General features: G+C 38.0%; 1 long non-coding RNA gene across 1 annotated transcript in view; it reads left to right on the top strand.

Moving 5' to 3' along the window:
* Positions 1–23,952, top strand: part of LOC123568417 (uncharacterized) — a 518,489-nt gene that overhangs the window by 127,184 nt on the left and 367,353 nt on the right. The window lies entirely within an intron of this gene.

Here is a 23,952-nt window from a genome sequence, read left to right as displayed (position 1 = left end):
GTTTTAGACATGAAGTCTTTGCCCATGTCTATGCCTTGAATGGTATTGCCTAGGTTTTCTTCTAGAGTTTTTATGCTTTCAGGTTTTATGTTTAAATCTTTAGTTCATCTTGAGTTTTTTTGTATAAGGCATAAGGAAGGGGTTCAGTTTTTGTTTTCTGTATATGATCAGCCGGTTTTCCCAGCACCATTTATTAAATAGGGAATCCTTTCCCCATTGCTTGTTTTTGTCAGGTTTGTTGAAGATCAGATGATTTTACATGTGTGGTGTTATTCCTGAAGCCTCTATTCTGTTCCCTGGTCTATGTGTCTGTTTTGGTACAAGTACCATGCGGTTTTTGTTACTGTAAACTTGTTGTATAGTTTGAAGTCAGGTAGCATGATACCTCCAGCTTTGTTCTTTTTGCTTAGGATTGTCTTGGCTATTCAGGCTCCTTTTTGGTTCCATATGAAAATTAAAGTAGTTTTCTTCAGTTCTGTGAAGAAAGTCAATGGTAGCTTGGTGGGAATAGCATTGAATCTATAAATTACCTTGGGCAGTATGGCCATTTTCACTATATTGATTCTTCGTATTCATGAGCATGGATTTTTTTTTTTTCTATTTGTTTGTGTCCTCTCTTATTTCCTTGAGCACTGGTTTGTAGTTCTCCTTGAAGAGTTCCTTCACATCCCTTGTAAGTTGTTTTCCTAGGTATTTTATTTTCTTTGTAGCAATTGTGAATGGGAGTTCACTCATGATTTGGCTCTCTGCTTATCTATTATTGATGTATAGGAATGCTGTGACTTTTGCACACTGATTTTGTATCCTGAGACTTTGCTGAAGTTGATGAACCAATAATTTCTTAATGGAAAACATTGAAAGGTCACAGCATGATGAGAAAAAAATCATCATTGTCATGTGGTGTATCTAGCACAGGAAGTAGCTGGAAATGCCCTGACCTTGAAGTATTACAATGATTCCAGTAAAGCAATGGTTTGAAGTTCCAATAGTTTTCTTTCTTCCTCCTTTGGTCATTTAGGTGAATTAGGAATATCTACTATGCAGATTTTTTGACATTTCTCATGGTCCCTGATTAGCTTCTCTCATCATGGGCCCCTCTTCTTGCTGAGGACTGACTCCTAAACACAAAGCTCTCAAAAATCTCAACTTGTGCCTAGCACTTTCTGCCTCACTTCAGTGTCTCAGCTCTAGGGAATCGTGATATCCTTCGCAGTACCTGGCATATAGCAGGCTTTCAATGAATGTTTGTCAGCGGAAAAATTGCTGGTGAGTCTGGCCCCAGCTCATATCTCCTGGCCATCCTGGTCATAGTCACTGCTGCAATGTTAGTTAATTATTTATGTTTTTATCCTATGAAGTATCTAGAAGATATAGTTATTTGAAAAAATTTTAAGGAAATTCAGTAAGTGTTTAAAGCCAACTAGTTTTATTGTTTCTAAATTCTTCTTTCTGCCTGTTTTTTAAAGCCAATGATCTCTGGCTTTATCACCTGAAGGGTAACTTTATCCCTGTGCTTAAATAATGTTAATTTTTCTTTTCTTTGATATAAATGGATTTCAAAATTATAATAAAATTTCAACACAAGCGAAAAATATAATTCTGTCTCGAGAAATGCTTCCACAGCGTATAAAATCTTGCCTGCACTTTAGGAAATAATCTTGTTGTAAAACTGGAACACAAAATTAATTAATGTTCACCATGTTTCCCTGCTGACCTCTGCCAGACTATGCCCCTGGGAAACCCCAGGGAAAGCAGAGGCAGCTTTCTACAGGCACAGGCCTGGGGCCCACGATTAACTTTTGGCTTTGAATTAAGTTTTTTTTTTTTCCTCAGTAAATAGAAGCAACAGGATGTATGTAGGCAGCTGTGCAGTTTAATGATTGAAAAATATTGGAAATGTTCACTTGCCTGTACACAATCCTGTTCACCTTTTTACAATGAGTTGAGAGGTCACCCCTTCCAGGAAGCCTTCCCCACTCACTCCTCTGGTACTATGCTATTTCGCCTCTGAATTCCTACAGCACTTGTGGTCCGTAACATTCAACTCAGCCTTCACTTCTTGGATGCTTGGTACAAGAACATACAATTCAGCCTTTAGTCCTTGGATGTCTGAACACCCTTTCAGGTGGTTCCCTTCTTTCCTGGGCAGCAGTGAACTTGTTGAGGGCAGGGTTGAGCCACTTGAGTAGGCAGGACATAAATATTTAATAAGCATTTCCTAACTGAGTTTTCCAGGAATGAGTTGGACAGTAGACATAGCTATGTGGAAGGCTTTGAAAAGAGAATTATAAGGCAGGATCTGAAAGTTGTGAGCAGTTTTGTTGTTTGTTTTCTAAAGAGGATTCCAATAATGCTCATAAGTTGTGTGTGTGTTGTTCATGTCAGGAAGCTTTAGAATGTGACTATAAGACAGTATTTCAGATTTTCACAGCATGTGCAAGGTTTCCATCTTTTGGGTCTCTCATTTACATTCTGGGCCAATGGACCTAAAGGCAAGGTGGGAAGGAACACTAAGCTCCAGGGGCCAATTTCTGCTTGGATCTCACACACCCTGAGGATGGTCTCTTATCACCACCTTCTTTTCTTGGAAGGGGTAGATTGAGGGTGATGTTAATAGGATATACAGTGTTTGCCCTCATGTTACTCATAATATTCTTGGGAAGTCAGCATTCATGCTCAAATTATTTAGAAACTGGTACAAGACATTCTGGAATTACAGTGAAACATGGTGGCTCTGCCTTTAGCATATATAAGCTTACGTCCAAAATGCAAAATTTACCATGGTAAACCATGACCTGCCCAGAGGCTTGCCTGAGAGTAGCAGAGTACTCTATGGCTCCCTTGATCTAAATTTTTAAATATTCCCTATATCAGTCTGAAGACAACTAGTTTTGCCTTTCTGCATCAACACGAGATACAAGATATATGCTTGGTAGCAGAACAAGCCTATATCTCTGCACAATGGCTTGCTAGCACATTCGGTGACCCAATGAAAATAAATTTGTAGAGAGGAAGAGAATGAAGGCTTATGGTATATGTTGCAGATTCATTTATATAAGTGATTGGGCAAATCCATCAAAAATTGTGAATCAATATGTCTAAGATAACTTGGATAAGAGCCCCTATCTTTTCTCTCTCTCTTCAATCAATCCCATGACTGAAAACACTAGAGGCAGACTAATTACATTTTTATTTGGTTCAAATTTAGGAGGTCAATTTAATAAGCCACTTGACAGATAGGGCTCAAATAATTTTGCCAAACTAGAATAATAGGCTGAAACATGTAAAAATTACATATGTTTAGTGTTTACTCTGTGCTAGGCATAGAAGAAAGTAGGTTAATGCACTATCTCATTTACTATGTGGAAAAATACCTATGAAGGTTCTATAATTATGCCTAATCTGTCAATAAGGAAGTTGATGTTCAGAAAAGAGGTGTAACTTGCCCAGAGTCACATAATTAATAGGTAGCAGAACCAGGGTTTGAACCTGAGATGTTAGTCATTATGCTATATTACGTATTTAGGTCTGTATTTTAGTTAAAATTGGTCATTGTTTTTCAAGATTTGGAAAATATCATCACAAATATTTCTGAGAAAAGGACTTTCAGATTTCAGAAACTGGAAGGTTAGTCTGAACCAAAGCCACAAGGTGACTATTTAAAAACTCAAATATAAATTGAGGCTGCACAATGTCAAACTCAAGGAAAGCAACAATTCCACTGTGTCTCAAGACCTCATTTGGGGTAGTAGTGATTTTTTAAAAGAACCTTTAAAGAGGCATGTGTCCAGAAGAAGACACTAATAAGATTTATGAAGCAGCTGAAAAACATTGTCAAATTAATTCACATTAATGGGAGTACTCTGTGATAGGTGTTACAGTATAATAATGAACAAAACCGAACTTATGTCAAAGAGCCTAGAATTTCAAGGAGTATAAGGTATTTATACCAAAGAAGTAGCTGAAAGTAGGATGAGGTCTGATTCAATTACCGAGACGTTTAAATACTTGGTGTATGTCACACAGTATGCTGGGGAATAGAGATGCAGGGATGAACAACTACATCACAGCATCTGCTCTCAAGGAGACCAGAGTCTAGGGGTGAGGGAGGTCCTATACCGTCAGTTGTGATATGATGAGTACTATAAACACACATGTTGCTTATCTATGGGAATAAGTTCTGAGAAATGCATCATTAGGCAATTTCATCACTGGGGAATCATCATCAAGTATACATACACAAACCTAGATGGTAGAGCCTACTGCACACCTAGGCTATGTGGTGTAGCCTATTGCTCCTAGGCTACAAACCTGGACAGCATGTGACTGTACTAAATGCTGTAGGAATTGGGACATAATGGTGTATTTGTGCATCTGAACACAGCTAAATACAGAAAAGGTATGGCAAAAATACAGTATTAAAATCTTATGGGAACACCACACTACATGTGGTCCTTGGCTGACTGAGACATGATTATGCATTGAATGACTACATTGGTAATATAAACAGCAGACTAACATGCTGGGGCCATAGCAAAAGTCAGCAGAAGTACCTCTGTTTGTTTGAGGCAGGGGAATGGAAGAGGGTCACTTAATAGCTTTCTGCAAATATTTTAGGAGCTGCTACTTAGTACTAGAAACAGATTTTTTTTTTTTTTTTTTGAGACGGAGTCTTGCTCTGTCACTCAGACTGGAGTGCAGTGGCGGGATCTCAGCTCACTGCAAGCTCCGCCTCCCGGGTTTACGCCATTCTGCTGCGTCAGCCTCCCGAGTAGCTGGGACTACAGGCGCCCGCCACCTTGCCCGGCTAGTTTTTTGTATTTTTTAGTAGAGACGGGGTTTCACTGGATTAACCAGGATGGTCTCCATCTCCTGACCTCGTGATCCGCCCGTCTCGGCCTCCCAAAGTGCTGGGATTACAGGCTTGAGCCACTGCGCCCGGCCTAGAAACAGATTTATTTTAAGAAAATAAACAACTCTGGAGGGAGCATGAAAGTTTGGAAATTGCACAGAAGAAAATTTTATTAAGAGGTGAAATGTTTTCTGGCAAACAAGAGATGAGACAACAAAATAGTTTGTCTACAACAGAGTGAAGGACCCCTCACTAAACATGCCCAAGTGGAGTCCAGCCCACCATGTCGCATGGATGTTATGGTCCAGTTTCCTGCATTTTTGAAGTCACTACAAATTCTGAGAATACATTATTGGCACAATCAGCTTCCTAAATTAGGAAGAGCTATTTGCAGAAAATGTTGATTTGGCTTGTTCTCTAAATATTTACAGCAATGAGCCTAGCACTGTATTGTGGGTAAGGCCTTGCACCTGTACCTTCGTATTGTCTGGCCTGAGCTTATTTCAGGACTGAAGCCTGTAAATTGTATTGTCCAGTAAATGAAGAAGTGATCATTATCTGATGAGCCTACATTCCAAAAGACCAAAGCCGAGCCATGGTGCTACAGATTCTAACTAAGGCAGCCGTGGTTTCCACAGTTCAGGTCAGGCACTTCTTATCTAGTCTCTGGTACTGCTATGATGGGGAATTGCACATCTTGTCAGCTGAGACATCCACACTTTCCTAAGGAGATTCTTTTAGACTAAATTTTTCTGGCTACATCTACAATCCTTTATCACTTTCTTTTTGGAGTAGTAGAAAGTCCAATGTACCAGAATCCAGGAAGACTGGATTCAGTTTTTTGCTTTGTTTCTTAACATCCACATGAATTCTCCTTTCTGAAATTTGGTTTCCTTTTCTATAAATCATGAGAGGTGCATTAAATCAGTAGCTTTAGGCATTAGTCTGGCTTCTTGAAAGGTTTTTGGAGAGCTTTTAAACTACCCATGCTGGAATCTCAGCCTCAGGGAGTCTGATTCAGCCTTGAGTAGCATCAGGAAATAATATTTCTTAAGTTCTCTTGAGGAACCTGATGGTACAGCCCTATTTGGGAAATAGGTTAGGTAATTTCTAGGTTTCTTTTCAGTTCTAAGATTCTATGAATTCGTGATTCTGTTTTTCCCTGCACAAGACTTCAGTAATACACACACACATATAGTGTGTGTATGTGTGTGTGTGTGTGTGTGTGTGTGTGTGTATGTCTTAGGAAGAAAAGGCTTTTACGCACCACAGCCCATGTGGAAAAATCCAATTCACCTGTGATTATAGGCGACATCATTTTATTTTAGCAATTTCCCCTTCTAATGCAGCTCAGGTAGTTGGAAGAAATGTTCCCAAAATGAAAAAGCTGAGAAGAATGAAATAAACATTTAGCCAAGTTAGTTCATAACCTCTCCCCAGCCTGCCCCCCATCTGCCCACCCTTCTAATTCCTTCTCTTCTTTCTAGTCTCAAACATTTAAGCAACACATAAGAGGAAAAAAGCTCTCCCTTAAGCCCATTTCTGAAATGGTTCTATTTTTAAACACTGCAGTTCATCTCAATTGTGCTCAAATTCAATTCACTTGTGATTGTCTGCTATATTATTTTCTTTATCAATTTCTCCCCAGACTCAGTGGGGTAGTGATTGAAATTTGAAAGCCTATGGGGGGAATAAAGTCCAAAATAGTATTGAGGAAAATGTGTCTTGAGTCTGTTGGTTGCAAGAAGCCCTTGCTTTCCTGCAACACCCAATCTACCTTCATCCATAGTCTCATGATAAACATCGTCCAGCCAAAATGACTTACAAATAAATTTAAATACATTGTTCCATCATCAAAAATGGTTCTTTTCTCCTTAGCCATAAAATATTTTATTTTCTATTGTTGTAGTATATGCTTAATACTTTGGCTAAGATTGTCTTCCTTTGTAAGACATCATTTTGAAATGGAGGAACCTGATGGTATAGCCCAATTTGGGATATAGGTCAGGTAATTTTTAGGTTTCTTTTTAATTCTAAAATTCTAGAATTTATAAGCATTAAGCATATAATCATTGCTTAATGACTGCTAAATTATTGCTGTGCTTTAGGTGAAATAAGGTATGGTATGTAGCTATGCACAGTATTAGGAATGCTGGCCTTTGGAATCTTCTTGAAATGGAAAGATAACAGTCATCCGGTTCCCAAACTGGTTTGGCCTCTGAACACAAAAAGAACTTATTTCTAATAATAATTCTGGTTGGTATATTTGTCAAACTTATGATTTCATGAATTCAATGCAAAAGCACTCACCAAGTATATCAGGAATGATGAAATGAGCAGAAATTAACAAAATCAGGATGTACGGTTGGGTGTAAGGATGCATAGTTCTAATACTTGTTCATGAACATCTATAAGGTAGTTCTTCCCATTCTCGTCCAAGACCCCATCGGATGGTGGAAGTGCCCACACTCAGGTAAGCGTGTTCCCTATTATGCATCTCAATGTTTACCTGTGTCTTCCTCATGGCATGCTTTCCTAACACTTCCTTTTGTATTGTGTCATTGGCTGCTAGGGTTTACTTATACTTGTTTGGACTTTGAAGTTGTAAGACAGTACAGTGATCCACTGGAGCTCTAGAGTCTTACTTTATGGATGGGTGGAATATCAGAGGCTGGTCAGTACACCTTCCAAGCACATCTAAATCTTTGTTCAAAATGAGATCTTTTATGTGTAGCCATGCTCTCCAAATTCTGCTTTCATAGATTCCACTCCTCTATCCCTCCACTTATGAAAAATTTGTCCTTCATTTGAAGTCTGACACCTCTAAGAAGACTTCCCTGACCACTTTCCCACTCAATGTGAGCTTCCCTTGTATTCTTGTTTAATTCTTAAGATATTTAATGTGAATATTTACTATGAGAATTTTCTTATGCAATTATGGAGGCTAAGAAGTCCCATGATCTACCATCTGCAACCTGGAAAAACCAGAAAAACTGGTGGTGTAATTCTCAGTCGGTCTCAAGGCCTGAGAAAGAGGAGCACTGATGTCTGAGGGCAGGAGAAGATAGATGCCCCAGTTCAAACAGACAGAAGGAAGTCACCCTTCCCCTGCCTTTTCGTTCTATCATTGCCCTCAGTTGATTAAATAATGCCCACCCACATTGATGAAGACAGTTCTTCTATACTTAGTCTGTTGATTCAAATGCAGTTCTCTTCTGGAAACACCCTCACAGACACATCCAGAAATAATATTTTACCAGTTGTTTTGGGCATCTCTTAGCCCAGTCAAGTGAACACATAAAATAACCATCACACCTCCCCAAGTAGACTTCATGTCCCTGCATTACAAAACTGTATCGTGTCCTTTTTGTCAGTGCCTGGCAGAGGATGGCACATGCCACCTTCTTATGTATTAATTGTGCAATGTTAGATTAATAACAATTTGTTGAACACCTATGTGATAAGGACATTATACATGCCATATTATAACAATTCTATGCATTAAGTACTATTATTATTCCAGTTTATAAATAAGGAAATTGGGAAGTCAGTTAAATAGTGTCAGAGTTGGGATTTGAAGTCAAAGCCTTATCTGGGAACAAATGCAGTGTGATGTGATGAGGTTTCTCTCCAGGGCTCTGCTTTGTGAGTTCTTCTTTCATTTCTTCTCAGTTTCTTCTCACCACAATCACCCCCTTGGGAGTGAGAGCAGAAACTGGTATGGGTTAAAAAAGATGTGTGAGTGGCAAAAAAATTCTTCATGGAAGTGCTTAGAGGAGAGTGATGTTAGGGGCAAGGAGTGAATAAAGTCACATTACACAATTAGCTGAGAGACACTTGAATTTGAAGTGACTTAATTTTGTAAGGATGGTAGTATTTCTCAAACATGGAAGCAGCACCAAAGGTGGAATTTTCACTATCAGTAACACAATTGAAGCAAGAGACTATAGGGTTTATTGATGCTGATTAATCAGTTGACTCACGTGGACCTACTTGACATCCAAGTGCACTCTAAAATCTTGTGCTTTTATGGCATTACGGCAGAAGGAAGTAATGGCAGTACTTCCCCTCTCTTAGATTTGCATAATTGTAAAGCATCAATGATGCCATTGCTTTTTCAGAATGATTGTTTTGAAAATGATTAGCTACTACAAGTCTCGGAATAAAATATGTCTGTATATTTCCTGCCTTTACAAACGCCTGAGAGCAAAGACAATGGACTGGAGAAACATCTGAAAGAAGCAGACAAACATCTGCTAGATCAATAGTCCTCACACAATTAGCCTCCATGGAAGGCAGACCTTAAAAGACCCAAAGCTAGAATTCTATTCAAGAAGATATTGATATAAAAGAGATGGTATATATATAAAGTACTTTGAATATTATAAGGAACTCTCCAGATGTGGGACATATTGTTTAAGCAATTCATCAAAAGACTTCCTAGGAAGGGTCTTTAGTATTTCTGGGATGGTGAAAACATGAAGAGCGATGCCTGTGGTTTAACATGTATAAGGAAGACACAAGACTTATTAAAATAGAAGAAAAAATTGCATTGAATGAAAGATGCTAATCTATGATAATCTTGGGAATGTTTTACATATTCAACAAGTCTCTAAAATGACTAATGCTCTCTGCAGTATTTTGGCAAGTGACTTTGGCAGCCTCCACTGTCAGAGTCCTTTGTTGTTGAATCCTGGAGTTTAGGTCATAGAGACAATCTAGTTTCAGGAAAGAAAACATTCCTTCCTAGAGCTGACAATTGGAAACCCACAAGAAACTCAGCTGCATATGTTAGTGTGGAGCCTAGAGAGGATCATGAGACACTGGTGAGAAATGGAAGTAGCAGGAGCATATGAGAACATGTGCAGCAACACTGTCCTTCCATTGTTCCTCTAAATTGGTATTGCAGGGGTTAAGGAAAAATTATGATGTCCCCGGGATGGTCTAAAAGCACTAAGAACTTGCATTTACCAGTTAGTTTTTGTAACACAACTTTCTTGTGGTGTATATAAGTGGACTGTATATACACACATATTTAATATTCACTGAGCCTTTATTATGTGCCAAATGCTTGGGAGTATATTTCTAAAAACAGGATACCGAGGGTTTAGGTTGAAGCTAAAAGCTGAATAGAAATGGAGGGTGATTTGGTTATTTATCCCTGTATAACAAATGACTCTCAAACTGTAACAGCTGAGAACAATGACCATTTATCATCTTTTACAATTCAGTGTAGGACTGGTCTCAGCTGGGTAGTTCTTCTGCTCTATGTGGTATTGACTGGGGCTGTCATCTTCTGAAGGCACAATGAGGCTGTAATGTCTATGATAGCTCAATTATGTAGCTGGTCGTCAGTGCTGGCTGCAGGGTAGAGCTCAGCTGGGCTGTCAGCCAGGGCTCCTTGAATCTTCTCTTCCTAGCTTTCTACATGGATTCGGCTCTGCATAGCATAGTGGCTGGTTCCAGGAGTAGAATTCCATCTATGAGAAAGCAGAAATTAAAGAGGCCCACCCTTGGAAATTACACACTATCGCCTCTGATGCATCTTATTGATCAAAGGAAATCACAGGACCAGCTAAAATTTAAGGCAAAGGGAAACAGATTACATCTTTTGCATGAGCAGAGGCAAAATACAAAAATGAAATATAAAATATGCCTATCTTTAATACACAATGTACAGGAAGGAATGTATCTGAGATGAACTGTAGAAAAGAAAGTAGTCTTATCAGTAGATCACTGATGAGGGTTCAAGTTTTCTTGTGTATGTGTGTGGAGTGAAATTTGTATTTTTAAAAATGTCTTACATAGTTCACAGGAAATTTTAATGTCAGTGAGAGATCAGGAGCCCATATATACCAAGCCAATGTCGTATGAGCTGCATTTTCAGAGAAGGCCATGGTATTCCATCCCTCAATGTTTGTGGGCCTGTGGCTGGAGACCCTCAGAACTGTGGCTCCTCCTTCAGCCTCTCTGCCATGCCAAGGCTCTGGGTGGTGCCTCCATCATTGAGGACAAGGTGATCCTATCTATATGGTATGATAGTGATTCCAGCTTGGGTGTTACACAAAATTTGAAAAAAACACCTAAATTCTTATTTTCCCGATTTTAGTTATTTCTATGTTTAACTCTTTATTATATATGAAGACCATGTTCCCAATTCTTAATATTAGTCCTTCTGTAAAATTTTGTATACTATGAGGGCTTAGTTAGTGCTTTTTGATTGATTAGGTAAATGCATTCTCTTAAATCTCATACCAGTTTCGTTCGTTTTCAGTTATTGTGGTTTCTTTGATTATTTATGACAATATTTTCTCAAGATGCATAAAAAATTCATGGTAGGAATGAAATCAAAATCACAATTTTGTTTACTTACAAGTAGTTTGTTTTCCTTGGATACAATATCTAAGTTTTCTGTACCTACTACCAGTTATAACTATAGCCCTCACCACTGACCCAAAGCTATACTATTTGCTAAATGGGGAATCTGGCAACAATATAAATGCCTGGCTAACCCAAGATGCTGGAGTTTTCTGGAAGGACTCACAATATCACAGAATGCTTGTGTCATATTTGCATTCAAAGGAATATGTGTGTATTTAAATACATATATATGTATACATTGTATACATATTGATCAATAGATAAATGTCTACATGATTTCTTGAGGATAATGATAACTCAGGAAATATTTAAATTATCTCAGCTGAGCTACTTACTCACCTTCAGCAACTCCCATCACTAGGAAGGCTTAACTTCTCATTCAAGAATTAGAGCACTGAGCTTTAGTTCCATTTCTCCTTCTGAATAAATCATAAAGAAATGCCTCATTTTCCCATAGGCCATATTTCCAGCCATCCCATCCACACGAAGTGGTTGCAATTAGTTAAACAGATTTCTAAGGACAAAAAGAGCTCTCACAAATCCTGTACCCTTTTGCTTTTTGGTAAGATATGACACTACCTTTATAGCAGAGGAGACAACATGGTTTGTGAAGTTAAGCTTCTTAGGAGAGAATACTAGAAGTAGTGGAACACTGAGGGTTTCTGCATATAGACAATGCAGTATAAGGGTTAAAATCTAAGGTAACACAATACATAAGTAGCAGTTCCAAGTTCAAATGTGCTTCACCGCTCTGGACCCAATTTCCTTATTTGCAAAATGGAGATAGATACTTTGCAAGGTTGTTGTAAAGTCTGTAAACTCTTTATATCACATAGCATAGTGCCAAGAAACAAGAAATCAAATGACACTTAAACTATACAGAAATGTCATTTATATAAAATAGATAATTTCCTAGTAATGCTGGAAAATAAAGCAGCACTCTATATATGTACACTTCTGTTTTATATGTTAAATCTGGCAGAAAAAAATGCTACTGCCACAATGCCAATGATGTACATACATGATGAATAGATTCAGTTAATCTCTGAGCTCCATGAAAAAGGATATATCAAAAATGCAAACATACCTTTAGACAAACTACTAAGATACACTTGTGCAAATATAAAATTATCACCATCTCAAGAAGTGTGAAAAGAAAGAGCCCAAAAACCTTGTTTACTCTTGAGTTTTGTTGATTTTCTGCAAAAAGAATAATGATTGAAGAGAAGTACCTCTACTGTTCTTCCTGTCTGAAATTCTAAAGCCTGGAGGCCATCTGAGTTCTCCTTTTAGGTTTTGGCAGTTATTTGAAAAGTGGCATAGGAGGGTAAGCAATCACAGCAGGTTCTAGAGAAAGAAGCATCACCTAAATTGCTATTCTAAAGTAGTAAACAGGATTCAGGCAACTTCTGAGAGTTAGACAACTTCTAAGAGGGTAAACCAAGGATAGAAACAGGATGTGGAGTGTTTATCTGTTCTATGTGCTTCACTCTGATATATAGAGGAGTGATTTATTATTTTCTCTTTGAAGAGTATGCAAAATTTCTCTCTTTTGAAATAGGTGATTATTGGCTACAGGTTGCAGGAGCAAATTAATAAAGAACTTTCATAGAGTTAGAGAACCAAGGTCATGTTGGGACAAATATGGACTTAGGCTTGGATGGCAAGACAGAGAGGTCAGGTGTAGTTGAGTCACTGGAAATGTTGCAGTATTTATGTGCTCAGTACAGGAAGTGGTCCTCGTGTATTTGGCAGATCTGTTTAAGGAAAAGATGTGGTCATGTTCTTAGTCCAGACCCTATACTTACACTTTCCAATCAGTAGCCACTTAGCCACATGTGCCATTCAGAGAAATGTGGCTGGTATGAATGAGTAAATCTATTAAGTATAAAATACACATGCGATTTCAAAGATTTAGTATAAAAAACGGTGTAAAATATTATATTACTAATGTTTATACTGGTTGTTTGTTGAAACAGTAGTATTTTGGATATCTAGGGCTAACCGACAAGTTATTTAAATTAATTATTTTGTTTTAATTTTTGTGGATATATAGTACGTGGGTATATTTATAGGATACCTAAGATGTTTTGGTACAGGCACACAATGTGAAATAAGCACATCATGGACAATGGGATATCCATCCCCTCAAGCTTTTATCCTTAGAGTAACAAACAATCCAATTACACTCTTTAAGTTATTTCAACATGTGCAATTAAGTTATTATTGACTATAGTCACCCTACTGTACTATCAAATAGTAGGTCTTACTCATTCTTTCTATTTTGTTGTACCCATTAACTATTCCCACCTTCCTCTCAGCCCCCAACTACCCTTCCCAGCTTCTGGTAACAATTTTTCTACTCTCTATGTCAATGAGTTCACTTGTTTTGATTTTTAGATCCCACAAATAAGTGAGAACATGTTATGTGTGTCTTTCTATGCCTGGCTTATTTCACTTCACAAAATGATCTCCAGTTCTGCCCATGTTGTTACAAATAACTGAATCTCATTCTTTTCTATGGCTAAATAGTACTCCATTATGTATATGGACCACATTCTCTTTATCCATTCATTAGTTGATGGAAACTTACATTACTCCCAAATCTTAACTATTGTAAGCAGTGCTGCAACAAATAGGAATGCAGGTGTATTCAATATTCTGAATATTCTGATTTCTTTTCTTTTGAGTATATACCCAGCAATGGGATTGCTGGATCATATGGTAGCTCAATTTTTAGTTTTTTGAGGAACCTCCAAACTGTTCCCCATACAACTTAAGGTTGTACTAACTTAAATTCCTACCAACAATGTACAAGGGTTCCCTTTTCTTGACATCCTCGCCAGCATTTATTGCCTGTCTTTTGTATATAAGCCATTTTAACTGGGGTGAGATGCTATCTCATTATAGTTTTGATTTGCATTCTCTAATGATCAATGATGTTGAGCACCTTTTCATATGCCTGTTGGACATATGAAATGTCTTTTTTTGCAAAATGTCTATTCAAATCTTTTCCCCACTTTTAAAAACAGAATTATTAGTTTTTTTTCCTGTAGAGTTGTTTGAGCTCCTTATATATTCTGGTTATTAATCCCTTGTCAGATGGGTAGTTTGCAAATATTTTCTCCCATTCTGTGGGTTGTCTCTTTACTTTGTTGATTGTATCCTTTGCTATGCAGAAGCTTTTTTAACATGATGTGATCCCATTTGTCCATATTTGCTTTGGTTGCCTATACTTTTGGGCTATTGCTCAAAAAATCTTTTCCCAGACCAATGTCTTTGAGATCTTCCCCAATGTTTTCTTGTAGTAGTTTCATAATGTGAGATCTTAGATTTATGTCTTCAATCCATTTTGATTTTATTTGATTTTTATATATGGCAAGAGATAGGAGTCTAGTTTAATTATTTTGCATATGGATATCCAATTTTCCTAACACCATTTATTGATGAAGCTGTCTTTTCCCCAGTGTATGTTCTTGGTGCTTTTGTCAAAAATGAGTTCTCTATAGGTGTATGTATTTATTTCTAGGTTCTCTATTCTGTTCCATTGGTCTATGTGTCTGATTTTATGCTGGTACCATGCTGTTTTTGTTATTATAGGTCTGTAGTATAATTTGAAGTCAGGTAATATAATTCGTTCAGTTTTGTTCTTTTTGCTTAGGATAGCTTTGGCTATTCTGGGTCTCTTTTGTGGTTCCATATAAATTTTAGGTAGGTTTGCTCTATGTGGAGAATATCATTGGTATTCTCATAGGGATTGCATTGAATCTGGAGATTGCTTTGGGTAGTATGGACATTTTAACAATATTGATTCTTACAATCCATGAACATGGAATATTTTTCCATTTTTTGGTGTCCTAATCAATTTATTTCATTAGTGTTTTATCTATTTTATTATAGAGATCTTTCACTTATTTGGTTAAGTTAATTTGTAGGTGTTTAATTTTATGTGTGGCTATGGTAAATGGAATTAGTTTTTATTTCTTTTTCACATTGTTCATTGTTGGCATGTAGAAATGCTACTGATTTTTGCATGTTGATTTTGTATCCTGCAACTTTACTAAAGTTGTTTATCAGTTCTAATACTTTTCTTGTGGACTCTTTAGGATTTTCCAAATATAAGATTATATCATCTGCAGACAAGGATAATTTGACATCTTCCTTTCCAATTTGGATGACCTTTATATCTTTCTCTTGTCTAATTGCTCTAGCTAAGTCTTCTAGTACTATGGTGAATAACAGTGATGACAGTGGGCATCCTTGGCATGTTCTGGATATAAATGGAAAGGCTTTCGGTTTTTCCTCATTCAGTATGACATTAGCTGTGGGTCTCTCATATATGGCTTTTATTATGTTGAGTTGTGTTCTTGTATTCCCAATTTTTTGAGGATTTTTAATCATGAAAAGATGTTGAATTTCATTAAATGCTTTTTGGCATCAATTGAAATTATCACATGGCTTTTTATCTTTCATTCTGTTGATATGATGTATCATACTAATTTATTTGCATATGTTGAACCATCCTTGCATCCCAGGGATAAATCCCACTTGATTATGATGAATACACTTTCTAATGTATTGCTGAGTTTGTCTTGCTAGTACTTTGTTGAGGATTTTGCATCAATAGTCATCAAAGACATTGGCCTGTAGTTTTCTTTCTTTGATGTTTCTTTGTCTGGTTTTGGTATCGGGGTAATACTGGCCTCATAGAATGAATTTGGAAGTGTTCCCTCCTCTTCTATTTTTTGGAACAGTTTGGGTAGAATTGGTATAAGTTATTCATTAAACATTTGCTAGAATTCAGCAGTGAAGCCATTAGGTCCCGGGTTTTTCTTTATTAGGAGATTTTTATTACAGCTTTGATATTATTGTTATTAGTCTGGTCAGGCTTTGGATGTCTTCCTGGTTCAATCTTAATAGGTTATATGTATCCAGGAATTCACCCATTTCTTCCAGATTTTCTAATTTATTGACATATAGTTGCTCATGATAGCTGCTAATGGACCTTTACATTTCTGCAGTATCAACTGTAATGCCTCCTTTTCCATTTCTGATTTTGTTTATTTAGATCTTCTCTCTTTTTTTTCTTAGTCTGGTTAAAGGTTTGTCAATTTTGTATAACTTTTCAAGAAACCGAATTTTGGGTTCATTGGTCTTTTGTAATGTTTATTTTTATTTTAGTTTCATTTATTTCTGGTCTGATCCTCATTATTTCTTTCCTTCTACTAATTTTGGGTTTGGTTTGCTCTTGCTTTACTGTTTCTTTAAGATGCATGATTAGATCATTCATTTGAAGTTTTCCTCTTTTTTGATGTGGGCACTACTAGCTATAAACTTCCCTCTTAGTACTACTTTTGGTGTATCACACAGATTTTGGTATGTTGTGTTTCCATTATGTTATATTTCAAGACATTTTTCAATTTCCTTCTTAATTTCTTTATTGACTCACTGGTCATTTGGAGCATATTGTTTAATTTCTATATATGTGTATAGTTTCCAAAATTCCTCTTGTTATTCATTTCTAGTTTTATTACATTGTGGTCAGAGAAGATGCTTGACATTATTTCAATTTTTAACTTGTTTTAGGACTTGTTTTATGACATAGCATATGGTCTGTCCTTGAGAATGATCCATATGCTTAAGAAATGAATGTATATTCTGCAGCTCTTGGATAAAATGTTCTGTAAATATCCATTAGATCCATTTGTTCTATAGTGCAGATTAAGTCTGATGTTTCTGTTGATTTTTTGTCTGGAAGATCTGTCCAATGGGATGTTGAATTCTCTAGCTATTATTGTATTAGGGACTATCTATCTCTTTAGCTCTAAAAATATTTCCTTTGTATAGCTATGTGCTCCAGTGTTGGGTACATATATACTGAAAATTGTTATATCCTCCTGCTGTCTTGCTGAATTGTCCTCTTTATCATTATATAGTGAACTTCTTTGTCTCTTTTTGAAGTTTTTATCTTGAAATCTATTTTGTCTGATATAAGTATAGCCATTCCTGCCCTTTTTTTGGTTTCCATTGGCATGAAATATCTTTTCTCATCCTTTCATGTGCAGTCTATGTGTGTCTTTATAGCTGAAATGTATTCTTTGTAGGCAACAAATCAATGGGTCTTGTTTTTTCATTAATTCAGCCAATCTATGTCTTCTGATTGGAGAAGTTAGTCTATTTACATTCAGTGTTATTATTGATAAGTAAGAACTTACTACTGCCATTTTGTTATTTGTTTTCTAGTTGTTTTATGGTCTTCTCTTCATTCTTTCCTTCCTGTTTTCCCCTAGTATAGGTGATTTTCTCTGGTGATATGACTTAGTTTCTTACTTTTAATTTTTTGTGTATCCATTGTATGTTTTTTGGTTTGAGATTACCATGAAGCTTGCAAATACTATGTTATAACCCATTATTGTAACTTGATTACAACTTAACATTATTTGTGTGAACAAACAAGGAAAAGGGAAACTAATAAAAACTGTACACCTTAACTTTATCCCCCCACTTTTCAACTTTTTGCTGTTTCTGTTTATATCTTATTGTACTGACTATATCTTTTTTTTTTTTTTTTTTTTTGAGACGGAGTCTCACGCTGTTGCCCAGGCTGGAGTGCAGTGGCGCGATCTCGGCTCACTGCAAGCTCCGCCTCCCGGGTTCCCGCCATTCTCCTGCCTCAGCCTCCTGAGTAGCTGGGACTACAGGCGCCCGCCACCGCGCCCGGCTAATTTTTTGTATTTTTAGTAGAGACGGGGTTTCACTGTGGTCTCGATCTCCTGACCTTGTGATCCGCCCGCCTCGGCCTCCCAAAGTGCTGGGATTACAGGCTTGAGCCACCGCGCCCGGCCTGTACTGACTATATCTTGAAAAGCTATTGTAGTTATTATTTTTGATTGGTCCATCATTTAGTCTTTCTACTTAGGATAAAATTAGTTTACAATACCACAGTTACAGTGTGATAATATTCTGTGTTTTCCTGTATACTTACTGTTATCGGTGAGTTATACACATATAGGTGATTATTTATTGAAAATTAATGTCCTTTTCTTTTTTACTGAAGTACTCCCTTTAGCATTTCTTATGGGACAGGTCTGGTATTGATAAATCCCTCAGCTTTTGTTTGTCTTCCTTTATTTCTCCTTCATGTTTGAAGGATATTTTTCATTGGATATACTATTCTAGGGTAAAAGGTTTTTTTCCTTAGCACTTTAAATATGTCATGCCATTCTCTCCTTGCCTAAAAAACCTGCTCACAGATGTATTGTCACTCCATTGTATGTTGTTTCTTTTATCTTACTGCTTTTAGAATCCTCTCTTTATCTTTTACCTTTGGGAGTTTGATTACTAAATGCCTAGTGGTAATCTGCTTTGATTTAATGGACTTGGTGTTCTACAACCTTTTTGTACTTAGATATTGATATCTTTCTCTAGGTTTGGGAAATTCTCTGTTTTTATCCCTTTGAATAAACTTTCTACCCCTATGTCTTTCTCTATTTTCTCTTTCAGGCCAATACCTCTTAGATTTGCCTTTTTGAGACAATTTTCTACATCTCATAGCCATGCTTCATTGTTTTTTAATTATTTTTTCTTTTGTCTCCTCTGACTGTATATTTTCAGATAGCTTGTCTTCAAACTCTTTCTTCTACTTCATCAATTCTGCTATTAAAAGACTCTCAGGCATTCTTCTTTCAGCTCCAGAAATTCTGCTTGATTGTTTTTAATAATTTCACACTCTTTGTTAAATTTATCTGATAGAATTCTAAGTTCCTTCTCTGTGTTATCTTGAATTTTTTTGAGTTTCCTCAAAACAGCTATTTTTAATTCTACGTCTGAACAGTCACATATCTTTGTTTCTTCAGGATTTGTCCCTGGTCCCTTGTTTAGTTGATGTGGTGAGGTCATGTTTTCCTGGATAGTGTTGATGTTAGTAGATGTTCTTTTTTTTTTTTTTTTTTTCTAGGTATTGAAGAGTAGCGTATTTATTGTAGTCTTTACTGTTTGGGCTAATTTGTAGCCATCCTCCTTGGGAAGACGTTTTAGATATTTGAAAGGACTTGAGTGTTGTCATCCAAGCTGTATTTACTTTAGGGGGCACCTTAAACCCAGTAACACTGTGGTTCTTACAGACTCGTTGACATACTGCTTTGATGGTCTTGGACAAGATCTGCCAAAATTCTCTTGATTACCAAGAAGAGACTGTTGTTCTCTTCCATCACTTTTTCCAAAATATACAGAGTCTCTCTGTTGTGAGCCACCTAAGGCCGTGGGTGGAGTGACACAAGCCTCCCTGTGGATACCACCACTATTACTGTGCTGGGTCAGACCTAAAGCCAGCACAGCCCTGGGGCTTGACCAAGGCCTCCTCCATGGATGCCTATGTTCACTTAAGACCCTGGGGCTCTACAATTGGCAGATGGCAAAGCCAGCCAGGCCTGTGTCCTTCCCTTCAGGGTGGCAAGGTGGGTCCAGAAGTACCATCCAGGAGTAAAGGACAAGAGTCAGAAACCTTAGAAGTCTACCCAGTTTTCTATTATACTGTGGCTGAACTGGCACGAAAACTACAATATGCTGTCCTTCCCACTCTTTCTTCCCCTTTCCAAAGACAGAGGAGCCTCACCCCATAGCCACCATGACCCCAGACCACAAGGAATACTACCAGATTACTGCCATCGTCTCTTAAGGCACACAGTCTCTTAAGTCAGCTTGTCATGAATGCTGCCTGGCCTAGGACCTACCCCTCAGAGCAGTGAGCTCCCATCTGGCCCAGCACAGGTCCAGAAGTATCATTCCAGGGTCAAGTCCTGGAATTGAGGACCCCAAGAGCCCACTTGGTGCTCTACTCACCTGTGACTGTGCTGGTACCTAAGGCGCAAGACCAATTCCCCTTTACTTTTCCCTCTGCTTTTCTCAGGAAGGAGTTTTGCTCCATAGCCACCAAAGCTGGTGATGTGCTGAGTCTTATCTGAAGCCATCAAGTCTCAGAGGCTCACCCTGAGCTCTGATGTAGCCCTCGATGTAGCACCTGGGTATTGCTGCTGGTTATTCAGGACCCAAGGGCTCTTCAGTTATCAGGTGATGAGTGCTGCCAGCACTGGGTCTTTTCCTTCAAGGCAGTGGGTTCTGGCCAGGATATGTCTAGAAACTAGTCTGTTGGCTAGGGCCTGGAACAGGGGCTTCACTACTCTGTCCAGTGCCCTATCCTGCTGTGGCTGAGCTGGTATCCTAGATGTAAGACAAAATCTTTCTCATTGTTCCCTCTTCTCTCCTCAAGCAGAAGAAAGGGGTTTCTTTTGGAGCCTTGAGTTTTGCAGCCTGGTTTAGAGGAAGGGTGATGCCAGCATTCCCTTGGCTTCCTCAGCTGGTGTCTCAGCATGTCATGTGTCCCCTCAGTCCACTGTCTCTGGACCTAGTTCAGCACTAGGACTCACCTAATAGTTGCAGTCCTTATGGCCTAGACTGCCTTTCAAGTTTACTTGGTGATACAGCATGCTGTAGCCCTGGGTGGTGAGGTTTGTAGGCACCACTGGGATCTGCAATTCCCCTCTGGCTAGGGCTGGTTTGAAACTCCCTCTGTGGGCAGGCATTGGCTGAGTTTGGTCTGGTTTTCCTTTCTGCTCTAACAGAACAGCACTGAGTTCAATGCCTCACAATTGCTGTGTTCTCCCCCAGCACCCAGAGATGCTCTCTGCATCACACCACTGCTGTCGCGGGTGGGTAAGGAGTGGTGTTGGTGATTCAGGACTGTTTTTTCTATTTCTTCAATGCCTCTTTCGGTGATAGGAAGTTAAAAGCAGTATGATGAGGGCTTGCCTGATTTTTAGTTCTTATGGAAGTGTTTTATCTGTGTAGATAGTTGTTAACTTAATGTCCTTGAAAGGGGAACAATTGCTGGAGCTTTCTATTCTGCTACTTTGCTCTGCCTCTTCTCAAATTATTAAAATTAATTTCACCTGTTTCTTTTGACATTTTAATGTGGCTACTAGAAAATCTAAAATTACAGATGTGGTTCACATTATGCTTGTACAGAGAAGTGCTATCTAGACAGTGCCAGACTAAAAAAAAACAGGTAAGGCTTAACCAGCCAGGTAGTAAATCTACTATCTTGTCAACTCTATTGTAGGAAACTTTTTGCCCAACTGTAACATAAGGAATATTCATAGTGGATAGAAAAAATTTCAATTTGAAAGTGAAGAAGGAAGAGGAGATAGAGAAGAAAATATTAAGATGGAAAGCATAGCAAGAGTACAATTTATTGCAATATAGTCTTGGAAATGAAAAAAGAGCAGAGATCAAGTACACTCAAGATCTCTGTTAGGAAAGGGAGATTAAGATGCAGATGATGGTCTGATAGGTGTGTGTCAGCGTGCTGTACTATATTTCAAAATTTTAATTGATTTAACTTAGGTGGAGTAGTAGAGACTAGTTTTCAGTATCACCTATAAAAGCAGATAGAATGCCCTACTCCCACCTCACTAATAACCAAGTTATGCTGAGCTAAACACATTTATAAAAGTTTGTTAAGCTTTTCTATATTATAAATCTGAGATATTCCAAATCTCTTTGAGGCACTGAAAGGCCAAAATCATTTCAGGAGTTGGAACAGATAGATCATCTCAAAATTTGTTTTTGGCAGTAGTCTATGGTTGATATTCTTTGGGCTGGACTGCTGACAGTAACCATGGAGATCTCCCTGGGAGCAAGAGTGAGGATGAAAAGCAGATTCCTTCAGAAGAAACCGGTTTTGATGGACAGAGTCATACATAACTCAAGTTAAAAAAAAATAGGTGGACTATTGAAATTGGAAAAGAGAGAAAATCCGTTTTTTCCTCACTCATGTCTGCTTCTTGTTACACATCTATAATGGCACTACAAAACAATTTAGCTATTCCTGGCTAATGTTGAAGAAACAAAGTCTTAAAATTGACTTTCATTAGTTCACACAAGGAAAACAAAGGTAAACTGTAGATTCCGCTTGTAAGGTCCCAACTGTCTACTTGTGAAGACAAAATGCACAGAGCAGAGAATGTTTTACCCAAAGAGAGATTCTTTGTGGCAAATTTCTCACAATCTTAAAGGCCCAGGGCTACAGAAATTGGTATTGTCTTCAAGAGAGAGCTCTAGTGAGGGGTTTAGGAGGGCAGTTGTCGTAGATAGGTTAACTTGGTTAATATATCTGATCAGCTGCTTGTGAGCAGTGTGACCATAACAAGTTACTAATCTCTAAAATTTAGTGTACCCATCTTGGACATGATAATATAATAATACCTACCTATAGTGTTATCTCACACATGCAAAAGAGTTGATACACATAAAATGCCTAATAGGATAACTGACACTTAATAAACACTAAGTGTTAACTGTTACATTCTTCAATGGCCAATAAGGGTTTATCTGTATAGTAACATATTACTCATTGCTGAAGACTGAGTTCTCTGAAATGCAGATTCTGAATGGAGCAAACTCTTCAGGAAATTAATTACTGAATACTGATGCAATCAACTCTTATGGAAGGAAGAAAAATTGGGCAAGATTGGGATGGAAGCAGGGTTTGCCAGAGAGAGAACTTTTGTTGAGACATATAGTTTCAATCCAGATTTCTGCTTGCTCCTTAGGAAGCTATGAAGCAGGCATGGCTTTTCAGAATTGTCCAAATTAGGGTAAGGGACTGGGCCTAGAAACTCCCGTGTTAAACAATCAATGGATGTGGTTTGCTTCGGGAAAGGATGTGTCTTGGGGTAAGGCAATTCGTGAAGACAGCAGTTTGAAAGCCACAGTCTCAGTAGTTGGGAATCAAGTTCTTCCATTCTGAAAGGGACACTAAGCAGCATATCACAGCATCCACCACACTCACCATGACCAGAAGCAGCACCATCACTTGTCAAGGGGCTCTATTTCAGGCGTTTGAACAGATAGATCACCTGTTCAATAACGCCTGTTAGGTTTGTGGAGAGAGGGGGTTCCATTAGAAACACCTTCTTTCGCTTTTCTTGAGTTTGAAGCCAGATGAGAAGATATTTGAATCCTACACATGGAGCTAGAATGAGTTTTCTTTCTGATAAAGCTGAAATGGATAATGTGGATTTATCTCCAATAATCACCGTATGTAGTGTACCTTCCCACTGGAAACGAACATATAACCCAATCTTCAGGCCTTTCTCTGCAGGGTTAGGATCAGACACTGTCTAGAATGCAGCCCCTGGACCAGCAGAGGGCGCCTATGTCCTGAGGGCGATACGCACAGAAGGAAGCAGTACTCCCAAAAGTAACTGAGCCATATATACTCGGTGGCTTCTGCTAATTTCAGAAGAGGTCATGGGAGAGAACAGGAAGTGTTTCCATGGCTTTCTCTCAAGGGTAGAAAATGAGAAAATTTTTCATTCTATAGAAATGAGAAGTGGGATTTAAGCATTCCTGCTTAATTCTGCTACTTCCTCTGGCTACTTTTGGTCTTCCTTGGAGGCTTTGTGTCCTCAAAATAGCTCAACAGAAGACGTTATGTTCATTGGCATCTTCTAACAAGGTCTTTCTGTCCCTGAAGCTAGCTTCAGGCTTCTAAAGGGAGACTGTGTAGCTATGATTCTGAATTTTATAGACAGGCAACACTTTTTACCACATAGCACATAAAGATGCAAATAATTCTACAAGACTAATTATACAAAATATGATTGCCTTTCTACACCTCTTCAATTGCCGTTCCAGAAAATGGCAAATTTCAAGTAGTT

The sequence above is a fragment of the Macaca fascicularis genome, chromosome 13 (assembly GCF_037993035.2).
Source record: "Macaca fascicularis isolate 582-1 chromosome 13, T2T-MFA8v1.1".
NCBI classification, from domain to species: Eukaryota; Metazoa; Chordata; class Mammalia; order Primates; family Cercopithecidae; genus Macaca; species Macaca fascicularis.
Note: the sequence above shows the minus strand (reverse complement) of the source record. Positions and strands in the feature narration are given on the sequence as shown.